General features: G+C 40.5%; 1 protein-coding gene across 1 annotated transcript in view; it reads left to right on the top strand.

Annotated features, from left to right (window-relative positions):
• Positions 1–14,847, top strand: part of lrfn1 (leucine rich repeat and fibronectin type III domain containing 1) — a 132,056-nt gene that overhangs the window by 91,590 nt on the left and 25,619 nt on the right. The window contains exon 3 of the mRNA XM_074642389.1: positions 9,436–9,554. The gene's annotated coding sequence lies outside the window, so the exon portion shown is untranslated. The remainder of the gene's footprint in view (positions 1–9,435; positions 9,555–14,847) is intronic.

The following is a 14,847-nucleotide window of genomic DNA, read 5'->3' as shown; positions in this document are numbered from 1 at the left end:
AGAATTTGACTGAGCCTTCACAGTGTTCTTCTAGTGCTGCTTAGTAGATTTAATTTGTGTTATATGAAAGCTAAAAGGACAAAAAAATAAATTATTTTTTGGAGATTGAGCATCAGTGAAATGAGAGCCAGCTGAGGAAATCAGATAAGCTCCCTGTATTTCCTCCTTTGACATATTGGGAACAATCTTATCAAACCTCTCCTCTCCTGTTTGGTCTCTTCATCCTGACTCTTGTCTTGACAGACAAATCCGGTTACAGCTGGCAATAAATTCAAGAAGGAAACACAAATTACAGAAGCCTGAGTATTTACCAGCCTGGAGAGAATTGGGATGTTTTTCTTGAGGGGAAGGAAAATGAAGAGCACTTGTTTTTTAACCTGTTTTGTTGGTGACTGCTGCACCACCACCTCCACAACCTGTCAAAGTGACAGCTCTGGCAGCGCTTGGGCACAACTCTGACATTATTTGCAGATGGTAAATAAGGAAAAAATATCTGGCTAGCCAGCATGATTCATAGTTAGTCCCCGCTCTTGTTTACAAGTTGTCACATTAATTTAGCAAATTAGGCTTGTGCTTGGGGCTCTGTAAAATGGTTTTGCCCTCCTACTTTATTGGGGGAAAGGGGATTGTAAAAAATAAGAAAAGCTTTTTTCTCTGCTCAGCCTTCAAATCGGTTGACTCAGAATCCCTCCGAATCATTGATCTCTACAAAGGGATCAAACGGCAAAGGTGCCAATATTTTATTTTTAGTATTTAATTAATTGTAAAAAAATAAATAAAAATCAACCAGCTAAAGGCAGCTCCATTACTCTCTCATAACCCTGCTTAGAGGCTTGTATGTAACAGGATATGCTAATACTTGTCTTACTAAGCCCTTGTAATCTTCATGCTTGAATTTGTGAACAGAGGACCATGTCTTTTCCACACACAGTATACTAATACTGATGGCATAATATAGCAGTGGGGAAAAAGTCGCTTCAATTCCCCCATGTTTTTAAAATGATCCCAAAGACTATAATGCAGCAAACAGTGATGCTGCAGCATACATGCACTAAATAAATCAAATCAACAGTTACGGATTAAGGTAAGATCCGTACGTTTACCCCCTCCTATGTATCCTATAATACATTTTCCCGGAGACTGCATACCATATGCTTATGTAGCAGTCAGTGAACCATGAAATCACTTGGTTTTCATGAAGCTGATTTGCATTCTCAGGTTAAAGCTCAATGGGGCAGGAGAGGTACTTGTTAAAACCTTCATTTAGTCTATCAGACCTGTCTTTTCTTATTATGCCTGCACAAAATGATCAGAGTGTCACTATTGCTGAAATGACGCTGCATGCTAATGATATGAGACGTGCAGAGAGCAATAACACCTTAAACTATATTTCTATCATTCTTCATCATGAGCTGTTGGCAACTTTAAAGTTGGATATTAATATTCACCCAAGCAAGTTCAGAACACAGCACAGCAAAAATAATCATTACATGAATTATTATTTTAGGTTTTAATAAAAGCTGCTTGAGCAGTATATTTATACTAATCTCATTCCCTTATGTGTGCTCACAGCCTCATGTAGACTAGTGTTCAGTAACCTAAGCCTTGTAATATTTTTTCCTGGTGACGTGACAGGAACACGTCAAACCCACTAAAATGTCCATAAACTGCACCATGCAGTCTGGCGACGGCGCCAGAACCTGTACACAGTGAGTTAACAGACTTGCCTGTGGAAGGATTACGCACGTAATTGGTGGAACCACGCTGCATAACCATCCTTTGGGTATTATGGAAATGTGAAATCTAATCCTAGTGAGCAATTTGTTCTAAGGGAAAATATAGCTTGATTATTTTATTAAAACACTGAGACACTGATTTATCTTCAACACAGGAAGGGGGGAGGGTGTGAAAGTATAAACAGTCCCAACTCAAGTTCCACTTACTAGCTTTTTCAGAGGTTTTCAGAGGTTTTCAGCTGTATATTGTTCAGTTGTCATTGAGATAAATCTGTTGACTTGTGAGCATGTGCTCCTATAACATTGTCATTGTCATGAAAGGTAGAATCAAAATCCAATGCACGAGTACCAGAGATATTGGTTGCATCCGAAATTCCATACTAACATGCTATTCAGTACGCTAAAACAGTATGTGAGATATTTTAGTATGTCCGAAACCTTAGTATGAAACCGATACTACGCAAATTGCATACTATATCCGGTGAAATATTACAGTATGCAACGCTGGACACTAAATATCCCACAATGCAATGCAGTAGTGAAAACAATGTTCAAAAACATCGTTTGACAGACAGCTCTGGAACGCCAATAACGCTTCAATTTTACTGTAATTACACTTTACTAGGTGTAATATTTTTATTTTTTTTCTCTTTATCCTCCCTATTGATGATGTGTCATTTCCATGTTTTTCCACCAATAGGCTTGCTCATTGATGGAGAACCACCCTCCCACTCTACTGATCAGTATAACACAATATAGGTGTTCGAGCTACTGCTGAATGCTCACAGTGACCCTGATTAAGACCTATGTTGGTCGCAACGCGTTGGTCATTTTAAACAATTATTGCCATGTAAAATAAAGGCATTTTAATTTTGTTCAAACACTACAGTGTGCCTTGGATTATTTTTGAGGGAGACTTGCATTTTGTACTTTTTTGAGACCATATTCCACCCGTGCAATGAGCCCCCCACAAGACTGAATGAGCCAAATACACCTGAAGGATCCAAAGAACACCTGTATGTGATTACCACAGAGACCCAGCAGCGCTTCTACTCCATTATCTTCAGGTGTAATACATATTTTAAATTAATTCAGACTTTGATTCTCATAAACCGTCGTTTTGGTAGCTTGAGGTTGGCACAGGTTACCATGGTTACACGTCTCCAACCGGCAAGGGGGCTCTCAGGAAGTGACGACATAAATTACTGCTCAGTGCGTCCGAAAAGATATATACTACTGTTTATTCACACAAAGGTATGTTGAACGATAGTACACCTATTGAGTATGTAGTGCATAGTATGCTATTTCAGACGAAGCCATTATCATTTTTATCCCACACATTTTTCTTCAGTGAAAACAGTTGGGTCAGAGATTCAGTCGTTTTGTCAAAACACTGTTTGCAAGATCAAGAATTAACTTTATGTTTTATTATAGAATTTTGTCTCCTAAAGGAACAAAAAAAGAGACTACTGCACTTCATACTCTGCATGATGCCTTTTATTTTGTAGTAGAAAGATGTCAACACTCTCAGAAGCAAAACTTACTTTATTATTTATATCGGCTGCAATCTTAGATTAAATGATTCATCACTTGCCAGTTGCTTTGGATTAATACCATATTAGGATGTTTGATGTTTAGTAAGCAATGACCTACTACGAGGTTTTACAAGATTTTGGCTGATCATATTTCTAAAACATGTCCAGTCCTTTCCCAAAATGAAGTCTAACTGGAGCCAAAATGATCTCAAAGACATTTCACAGAGCAGCGTGTGCAAAACAACAACACAATTAGGAGAATTCTTCACTGTCTGTGGCCTAAATATCACTGTTTTATATTTCATGTAGCTGTAGCTTTTATCTTGGAAGGCAATGGTCTTTTATTATTTCCCTATGTTACACTCAGAAAAACTCGGCAGAAAATGAATCTCTAGTTAATTTGATAGTCGATTAATTGGGTGAGGAATTTTTAGACATGGCTCTAGGGATGGAAATGTCGATTTATCGGTCCACCACTTTGATCCAGACGGAAATATCTCGACAATTATTGGATGGATTGACATACAATTTTGTACAAACATTCATGGTCCCCAGAGGATGAATCCAGATCATTCTTGTTGATCCCCTGACCTTTCATTAGCGGCACCAACAGGTCCAAGTTCTCATTTATCCAGTTAAATGTCTCAACAACTATTGATTTGCCATGAAATTTGGTGCACATACATATTCATGGTCCCCACTGGATGAATTATAATAACTTTGGTGATCCCCTGATGTTATCCCTAGCTCCATCTTCAGGTCAACATTTAATTTTTGTGCAATACTTTGGTTTATGACTAAAAAGGTCAGCCGAACTAATGACATCCCCATCAGCCTCAGCTGTATTTTGTGTTTAGTGCCAATCATAAACTGTATATAAGAAATGGTCGTAGTTACTGTGAAGTCACCCACTGGTTAGTGGACTGCCGTTTTGAAGCCTGGAGTTCGGCCTTTTGGCCGTAACCATATTGTTTTTTGCAACCAGAAGTGAAACGAGTGTTTGGAGCTAAGTACAACCGAACGCTGAATAACACATCTTTAAGTGTTACAATTAACTGTCATGAACTGAAAACACACTGTGAAAGGGTTAAAGTTCTAACACGAAAACACCGACAACTCCCAGACCGGACAACGCCGTGGTAACGACCTGTCAATCACAAGGTAGCCAAGCCCTAAAGCATCCCCTGCTTTATGGTCGACTTGACTCTAAATGGGACCATAATTTACTAAATGAACATCATGCTGTATTGAAGAAGACTTGAAACTAGCGATTGAGAACATAAACTCATGTTTACAATGTTTACTGAGGTACCAAAGCAATCATAGACTTCTATACAATTGGACTTCTTTTTGCAACCAGAGGAGTCGCCCCCTGCTGGCTATTAGAAAGAATACAAGTTTAAGGCACTTCAGCATTGGCTTCACAACTAGGTTGCTCACTGGTTTATGACTAAATAGGTCTGCAAATCTAATGACAAATCTAATCCACACACAAAACTAAGATGCTGAACATAGTGAACACAATACCTTCTTAGCATCAGCATGTTAGCATTGTCATTGTGAGCACGTTAGCATGTTGTTGACATTAGCATTTCGCTAAAGCACCACTATGCCTAAGTACATTCTCACAGAGCTGATAGTATGGCTTTAGACACTTGTTCAAAGATGCCAAATATTTCATGTTTAGCTTCGCAAATGTAATGATTTGACTTGTTGTAAATAGGTATAAAGACATTATTTTCATTTATGCATTTGGCAACAACTACAACTCCTCCTGTGAAGCATCTGTAACTGGTAAATGAATGATTGACAACACACTATTATAGCTGTAATCATATACAATTACATATTATATGTGAAACTAATTATTTATTTCTCTACACTTCGTCACTCTCTCTGACAATTGAGCAAACTCCATTCATTTTGTTCACGTGTTTATTCATAGATCATGAAATATGATTACAACTGTTATGCTGTGTTATCAATCATATATTACATGTTGATACACAAATGTCCTTATATCTGCTTACAACTACATTATAGCATATTAAAAATGGATGTATAAAATGTTTATATACTGCTTGTAAATGCTAAATAGGAAGGATTAAAGTAAAGCATTTTATATTCTTGTATTTTTAATATATTTTGGTTTTGGACTGTTGGCTCTAAGGCATTTCCCTCTATTTTCTGACAATGTATAGACCTAATTGAAAACACTATTGGCACTAGATTAATCGATAATGAGAATAATCATTAGTCGCAGTCCTTCTTGCGTTGTGGTTGAACTGCATTGCAGAGTTCCAATCACAGTGCAAAGAGGCCACTTCCATGTCTGGAACTGAGGAACTGACGGTAACGTGAGCAAAATCCGATTGCTTGTTCAGACCTGTAACTTAACCTGTGTTGACGTGATTGGATGAAGTCTCATGGAAAAGCTTTGTGCGCCTTCAGCTAATGCATTACAGAGAACCTCAACATGTGATCCACCAGGCTCGTCTGATGGAGTCTAACCATAATACAACCAGCCTTAATTATCACTGTGAATTGGTTCTTTTGATCCCAACTGGCTCCTTTAGTTCCAGGCCTTTTCTTGGTAACCTTGCCCTTTAGCAGCGCCGGATTCATGAGTATTGATTGGCCGGGGAACACACATACACACACATGCACACCCCATTCATCTTTTCTTGACCTCTAATGCCAAAGGTTTGTAGAAGCTAATAAAAAGCTAATTATTCAATCAAACTGCTCCTACAAGCAATTTTCCTTGAAGCTGTTTTTTGTCTCATTTCAAGTAAAGAGCTCAGCTCGGTTCGAGGGAGGCCAGCGCTACGGGAGCGTTCATTACAGTCTGAAGAAGTTTAGATTAGCCGAAAAGGCTCAGACAAAAACAGCTGCTCGTCCTCAATAATCACCTCACATTTGTAGTTTGTCCCCAGTTGACTCTGAGAATTTTGCACCCGGTGATTTAGCTGGATATATTCAATGTATTTAAACACATTAGGGCTAGCCTTAGTGACATATTTTCAATATGTTCACAGTTTCGGGGCATTGCTGTTCACGCACCCCTATTAGGTAGATGTATTTGGGCTTTGACTGTGGCAACACAGCTGCTGAAAACCCACGAATACGTACAGCACTATGATTGATACGTTGCCATGCAGCGTATATATGATCCTGTGTGTAAATCAAGTCATTAATCAAAGTGCTGACATGAGGAGTAAATTACTGTAAAGCCAGGGGGAAAAGAGGAATGGTCTGACGGCGTTCAGTTTCATGGATCTGCTGAGGACGAGCTTGACCTCACAGTTATGACAGCTATCGGGCTACTCTACACCTCCGAACAGCACCGCTGCTTCCTGAGCAAGTGGCTCTGTCAGTCCACTGCTGAGTCATGATGACATTGAGAATGTCCTTTAATAAGCGCGTTACAGCTGCGGCTGCTTTAGTGCTCATCTCAGACACTGTGATAGCTGCAGTTAGGGAACAGAGGTACTTGCTGGAAAAATTAAATCCTAACCAAAACCTTTACTCCAGTCAGGCAATTTGAAAACAATTAAAGTCTGCAATAAATACACAAAAAACCTCCTCACATAACTATGATGGAATTAATTTCCCATATACTGCTGCGGTCTAATAAATGATGTGGGTCCTTGCTTTCTTTGCCGGTAAGCTCAAGAATTGCCATCACTTGTGTCAATATCTGGGGAATGGAGCACAAAGAGAGGCGACTATCTCCAATATGAATGCATTCACTCAAATCTATAATTGATTGAAGCTCCAAGGCTTGTTTTTGTCTCCCTAGATGGTCAGCAGGACCTGATGTAATGAGACGCCTGAAGGTTTTTTTGCAGAGGTTTCTTTCGCTGCTTTTGCTGAGCTGATATCTAAGAAGGAAAAAAAAAAATACCCCCCTTGCTTTAAGCCAGCAGAAAGATAATTCTGACATTGTCTTCTAAATTTGTAATCTTGTGTGCTAAGACAAAAAAGTATGAAATGGCAATTCTATTTTATTCCAATCTTTAAATAAATCAATGTAGCTCTGATCCGCTTTTCCTGATACTTGCTGCAGGCAGAGTTTTCCAAGGAAATCTCTGAGCAAATCGTGATGTAGAAGAAAGCTCACTTCAGATATCTCACTTTCACATTCTAATAAAGTAACATCCTCTTTCCTATGTGTTCTGTCAGCGAGCTTATTGCTATACATGTTTTCACTGCACATTCATGACTATTTACAATAAAGGTCTATTTTTAAGCCCATAAAATGCACATTGATGCTCACGTTGCTCATCTTTCAAGACTATCTTGATACACCGAAGGGGAATTTCAAGGTTAACGCTGTTTTCTTATGAAAGAGAATGAAACATGTTGTTTGTCATTCCTGTTACCTGACTGGCCTTTCGTTGTTGTTTTTTTTACGCCACACACATCAAGCCGTCTCTGTGCAGATTGACAGGCGGAATATAACCGCAGTGAGGTAAAAAGGAAAGTCTCAGACACCCCTGTTGTCATGCCAGAGTATTTTAAGTAACAAAGCTGGCAGCGCAGGAGGATGACTGGCTTTGTCTTGCCCAGATGGGAAGGAATCACCCTGATGGATAATGACTTGACGGAGTATGTCCTTTGGCCAAAGTTGCTTGGCACTGAGGAATTTTTTTATTTTCTGTCTTTTCACTTCATATAAGGGCCTGGAGGGAAACAGAAAAGAGAAATAGAGAGCTAAAAATTGTGTGGCTGCAAGAGGAAAATGGAGCGGGGAGGTGGAGTGTTTGATACACTGAAGGGGAGCCATGTTGGAGATTAAGTGAGACCGGCTTGTCTCGGGCTGACACCGGACTTATCGCACTGGGCCAGGTGATGATTTGATGCTCGGAAACGATGGATAGAACCGAAGAAATCACTTGTTAGGCCGCTGTGGACGGGTGAAGGACTTCTTGTTGGATACAAACTTCATGCACCTCCCAGTGGTTGTTCAGTGTCACATTGCAGTCACACCACTCACTGTCACGTCGGCTGTCGGAGTGGGCCGCAGCAACGCCATACGCACACGAGTAGGAGCAGTTAATATGCATGGCATGATAGACTGTGAAATGATAGACTGTGAAATTTCTGACACCTACACTCTTACTTTATTTCTCTCCTTCAATTTCTTAAACTCTGACATGACAGCACGACTGACTCCAGCCCCGAGATGAATTGAAAAAGGATGGGAGTGACGTATCAAAAAAGCAAAAGCTTGCGTCATAAATACTTCATCGGCCGTATGAATAGCTGAAGGTGACAAGCCCTAAAGCCCCTTTCTGAATACAAATTGATGTACAGTAGAGCCGGAAGAAGAACCTAAGTGGAGAATTCTGTTTTTTTAATGCATGAAAGCTCCGCAGACAAATGCGAGCGATATGGTAATCTCTCTTGGGTTGCGTGCTGCTGCACTGCAGGCAGAGCTGTGACATGTCATGTAGCTTGTTTTGAATCTAAGGGACAAGTGAGAAACTGAAGGCCTGTGACCTTGGCCTCCTGCTTGGGCAAAAAGCAAAAATGAAAGCAACATTTTGCAGGAGAAATAAGTGAATTATAAAACCTCGTCCTCATCCATCTTCATCAGATGTGTGCGTGGCAACGACCTCATGTTAAAGCATGCAGTAATTATTTGGACCCATTAATCACCTTATTTTCTCCGTCACAAAATCTCATCACGAGGCGGAAGATTTCGCCCGTTCTTTGTTTTGCACAGATAAATTCCAAAGCTGTGTCAAAATATGATGAATTTTTCATTATGCTCCCCTTTACACTTTGTTCTCTGTTAGCTACAATGATGCAGTGAAATATTAATGACAGGACACACATTCATAGTCATGGTATCTCCAACGCTGTTTTTCTCCTGATGCCCCCTCCCGCTGCTCATGCTTCGTTCCTGTTGTTTCATAATCAGATCAGCGTTCATATCGCACCCAAAGCTGCCAAGTGGAAAAAGGAGCAAGCTCAGTCAATGAGATTATGAATGTATGACTGCTTCTCTTGTGTGTTGAGGAATGTGGCCTCCCTCACAAGAATACTGACTAGAAGTAGATGATGAACATCCCAAATGGTGTTAAAACAACCCCACGTAGTTAACTAAGCCACCTCAGCTGTCCTAATTCCAACAAACATGTTTTCTTGTCCTCTAGGTGGTGTTTTCCTGAGACGCCAGTGGTGGGAGTCGCCTGCCTCAGCTCTGACTCTCTGACCGCCAGCTGATCGGGATGCCGATGTGAAACCCGCGATGGAGACCGGGGCTTGATATCTGGTGAGTCTGTCGTGTTTTCCAAGTCACTGACTCCACATCGACTGTGAGCAGCAGTAGCAGCTCTGCCTTTAGCTGGGGCAGCTCTAATTATGCTGAAAATATTGTGTTAGCAGTGGTGCATCAGCAGATTGGAGACGCAGTACTATGTGGATCACCGCTGGGAATTTGTTACAGAAAATATAGAAAAGATGGTGAAACTACAGGTGCAGAGCAGAACTGGGTCAAATTTGCAAAAATGCTTTTTCCCTTTTTTACTTTTTCTTTGTTTTACATAGTCATGTGGTTGGAACTTGTCAATCAGCATCACCTTTATTGACTAGGTATGTTTGCACTACCTTTAGCCATCCTGTGCATCCAGACAAACTAAAGCAAACATAAACATATGGCTATTATGTACTGTATATAAACAACAAATGGACAACAACATACAATGTGAGCAGGGTCACACATAGGGAAAGGATGTGTGGGAGTGTGCCTGATAAATATTGTATGTGTAAGTAACTTTATATGCATACAGTATGGGTTTTATGGACCGTATATACATCCTGCTTAGCTTTACATGTGGCAATAATGGATAATATGTACATTTTATTGCTCAATCTGTATATTACGCCGCCGTATATATGATTTGTGAGTACATTAGATATTTTGATATTACAGGGTTGTTGTGCTGTGATTGTTTCCTGACAACACACATCTGAGTTAAGTGTTTATGAGAGTGATAGCGTGTGTGGGAAGAAACTGCGTCAATTGGTTTTAGAAGTGCGGAGACACAATGAAGTCAGAGGTTCTTAAACAACGACAACAAAAAAATCATACAGTATGTTATATCAATTTAGAGCTGAAGTAGGCGAGATTGAAGCAAATATGATTAAAAAAAAAAAGTTATTTTTATAAAACGGTCGCTATATCGTGAAAGTAGTACATGAAACAGGCAACCTGAAAAAAACCATGTGCCTCTGTGTCCTCCGGTGCTCCTAATGGCATCTGCAAGATTTCACAGATCGGAGGAAAACAAGCAGTAACAGCTGATCTGAGGTCTGCTGTCCATGAGAGCCGGCTGTCAATCACTCGCGAACTCCGACCAAATGGTCAAACTAGGCAGCACTGATCAAATATGAATCAATAGTATGTTACGTTAATGCCTGTTTCTCACCTCAAATGTTTTCAGAATCATCTTGTAGTGTACGGTTTAGCTGTAAAATGAGAAAGTTTGTGACGCCTTGTAAAATCTGGTGAAGGAACGCCAAGTTCCGGTCACATGACTGGAGCACAGCCAATAGGAACTCAATGAAATTACCTGTAATTGGTCAAAGTCTCCAGTCACAGGCTAGATTTGTTAAAGCCTGAAACAGAGCCATGATGAGGTGCAGAAGTCTAGTTTTCTCTCAGAACACTTGAATTACAATATGCTGAAAGGTTATTATGCTTATCATGCTTTCCATAATTATGGTAATATTGCTATGTATTGTACATCTGTTTCTTTAAAAGATCTATGCTCAATTGTGGGAAATTATTACATATATAGTGTATATACAGTATATCATTCTACTTATCCTCAAAACATAATAGTACTAATTGGTCAGAGCGCAGCAAAGCGGGGGCCAGCCCTATAAATGCAAAAGTCTGTCACTGAGTCACTGAGTGAGTGATGAAGTTACACCATTGGTGAGTTGAGTTGGTGTTTCCCCATTGGCTGTTGCTCTTTCAAAATTAGTAATCGTGACAGTGTTTCTGCTTGTGACGTCTTCACCTCAGCAATCAATCAGCTGATCCACTTCATCAATACATACGTGGTTGTTGTTTTGTTACTCACCCTGCTAAGCTTGACCTTGAAAGCCTCATTTGAGATATTTAGGAGGAGCTCTAAAATATCGCAATTTTTGGCACCACTGTTTTTTTCTGTAGGCTATTCATATATATTATCCTGTATATGTGTTTCAAACGTGGTGTTTCAATCCTACGATGCATATGTTATAAGAGTAGCATAGAGTGTCTGCTCAAAGCAGACAGGTGTTCAGGTGTTGGTGATCAGAGCAGAGAAGAAATTAGCAGTAAAGCTGTCAAGTGGTGGTAGGAGAGTTATCTTCTGCTATTCTATCTCTGTTTTTCGTAAGTCCAACATGTGCGGCTGTTGGCATCCTCGTAATTCTCATAGCCCATAATTGTCATGGAATTTAGCTAGGTCTGGTCTGTAACATTAATTACACAATTACTTTAGATGAGTAAACCATAAATAACAGGATTATTAGGGGTGCAAATCACCAGTTTCATTCATGATAACAATATTATATTGATTCTTTGGACAACGATACAATATTTGCAGATATCACAAAGTCTGCCACGATATACTGTATATACGATTTTAAATTGATTCAATTCAGGGGCCTGCGATCGATATGAGACGATATCATATGCCCATTTAACACGATCAACTCACAAAAAGCAGCTAAAATATGATTCGACAATTTTATTTCTGGGCTCTTCCAGACATTTAAATGAAAAACAATCTATTCTTTTTAATAAAAAGAATAAAAATAGACCTCCTGTTGGTGGAGGTCTGCTTGCTGGTCAGTGCTGGTGAGCGGCTTGTCACAAAATGAGAATAGCTGGTCCACCTTAACAGCCCACCTTGAGTGAGCCTGAGCTGAAGTTGTTGCTAACTTCGGGGCTAACCTTAATCCCTTTAACCAGCAGATAGCAAGCAAGGCACAGGAGCTTGGCTTGGGTCTTGAGGAGCTGTAGCATTTAATCATCGACAGATAAACTGTAACTTTCACACAGTGCACTGCTACGTTCACAGCTATAATGTTACCGCTACTCACTGTCACACACATGCTCTCTCTCTCTCTCTCTCTCTCTCTCTCTCTCTCTCTCTCTCTCTCACTAAAGTTACGCTGCTAACGCCGCTCATTTTCTCATCATGTTTCCATGTCAGCTCATGTCCTGTGCGACCGTCCTTCGATGCGCTTGGATGGAAATGGCTAAACAGACGTGCCATGGGAATTTCAAATTAAAGGCGCTTCTTAAAGATGATGACACATATCAATGTGTTCACTTTGCATCAATGATATTGGGTTGTTGATCATTCAATCCATGTATCGATCCAGATCGCTGGATCGATACACCCCTAATGATTATAGCCAATTGTTGAATTTATTGAACTAAAGCATTCCTCAATCTCTCAAATATAGCTTAACCATGTGCTACTTCAGCACACTTTAAGAACAAATATCACTGGAACCACTACAGAAAATTGCAGATGAACATTTAATATCTATATTCACATTATGGACACCACTGACTATCCCTGTAACAGTTTGGCCACAATTTAGTACATTGACCATTATCGGTCCAGCCATATACTCTTTCTCTCAGACTGCATCAGCCTACACGTCCTTCGCCAATAATGTAAGAGAACATATAGGTAGCCTGAAGGCAAAACGCGGGGCAAGATAAGGCCCGCAGGCACTCGCTCCACTGCTCACTACTTGCTTTGAGCTATATCACTATTTTTATCGTCTCTTCATTCTATTCTTTCATCTTGATTTCAATAACTGAGAGTAAGAGAGTATAAGAGTGTATTATTCAGAGAGATTTTTGTAAGAAAATATAAAGAGACTACAAAAATACTCTTCTGTGAATAATTACATTCCTACCTAAACAAAGACTAAAGGGCACACCCCACACATTCAGCGCCTCCTGACTTGACTAACTTCGCCAAGTATTTCATATTATTTGACCCATGTGTCGCACAAAAAGGTTCTACCTGGAGCCGTAGTGTAATTGACTGCATCTCTAACCGACCCGAAATGGGCCATAAAACACTCGTCAGAACGCTGCGGCAGTACATAAACGCACTTTCATGTTTCGAGCGTACATTATATAGCATGAAACTATTAATTAAAAGCCGGTACGCGCGAGGATAGAGTTAATGATCTGTGCTGCGTCTTCAGAGAGCATTCAGCCGAGAATAATTGTGTGCATCTGAAGTGCAGTAGGTACCTGTATCCCCCTTAACATCTGTCTGATGTACTCGGAGTACGTTTGCATCCTGAAAATGTCATCACACTACATCTAGGCACTATATCTGATGCTGCCAGTATAGCTGTATTTGCTGAGGGCATAGTTTTGTGGAAAAGGTCCGGGTGATTCCCCCGTGGCAGTTCAGTAAGGAGGGGAGCTGGGAGGTGAGGTTATTTTACCTACCTCTGACCCTCTGTGGTCAGAGCCCCTGTGGTTTCTGCGGTCAGGGGGGACTCACATAGTGCTGAGAACAAAGAAATATGATGGCTCCCAATTGTCCTCCTCCGGTTCAAAGGGAATGGCAGGGCAATGCTAATTAGCCAGCTTGTGTTACCGAATTGAACATAACTGCTGTTCCCTTCAGTGTTTCCCCTCCCCCTCATCGTACGCCTAACAAGCAGCGTCTACAACAGTCATGCACCCCTGCATAACTCTGCATATTTTGTGCACCGTGAGACATCCTGTTCTGTTTCTGTCCTGAAAAGAGAAAAAATCATTCCCATACTTAGATTAATCCCCTTTAAGAGAATTGAATTCCTGTTAAATAATAGCACTTTGTTTCGTGAAAGTACAGCAGTCGTGGCCCATATGTATTCTTCAACGTCTTTGCCCAGCTGTTCTTTGGAGTGTAGTTTAATCCTGGCTGTCAAGTTTGAGGGCGATAAGAGGCGTAACAACAGGATTCCCCACCAGTTCATCTCGGCTCGTTCGAAAATTATGGTACTACAACTGAGAAAACGGTGCTCTGTAAGTAGGTAGTGAATTCATGTTTTTAATCAGGGATCGAGGGGAGAGTGTGGAGGAGGTCAAGTTATTATCCTCACATATTCAAAATTCCAGTGGCGGCACTGTGCATATATATACACTCCTCCCCTCCCATGTCTTGTGGTCTGCTTCTCTTGTCAAGGTAATCTGAGTCTAGCTGTCAGTGTTTCCTGGAATACCAAGTCTTGAAGGCGGTGTCGAGTAGCAGCTCAAGAGTATTCTTGAGGTTTTACGGCGCACGTTGCCACCTTAAGATATCATCTCTGCACCCGATTCTTGTTTCTGCAGCTCTAATCATCCCCAGAAATTAAGCTATGCGCTCCGTGTCATCCGCCTCTCTGAATAACAAGGGCTTTTGTGAATTTGAAATGCTGCAGCTGAAACTGTTTCAAATGATAGCGGAGGAAAATATGGTAAAAATCAAACACGCCTGCATGCGTGCGAGCACAAGTCAGATACAATAGATGCGTAGCTCCAGGGGAGTTGTGCTCAGCGTCTTGGT

The sequence above is a fragment of the Sebastes fasciatus genome, chromosome 7 (assembly GCF_043250625.1).
Source record: "Sebastes fasciatus isolate fSebFas1 chromosome 7, fSebFas1.pri, whole genome shotgun sequence".
In the NCBI taxonomy this organism is placed as follows: domain Eukaryota; kingdom Metazoa; phylum Chordata; class Actinopteri; order Perciformes; family Sebastidae; genus Sebastes; species Sebastes fasciatus.
The sequence above is the reverse complement of the archived record's forward strand: the minus strand, read 5'-3'. Positions and strand labels throughout refer to the sequence as shown.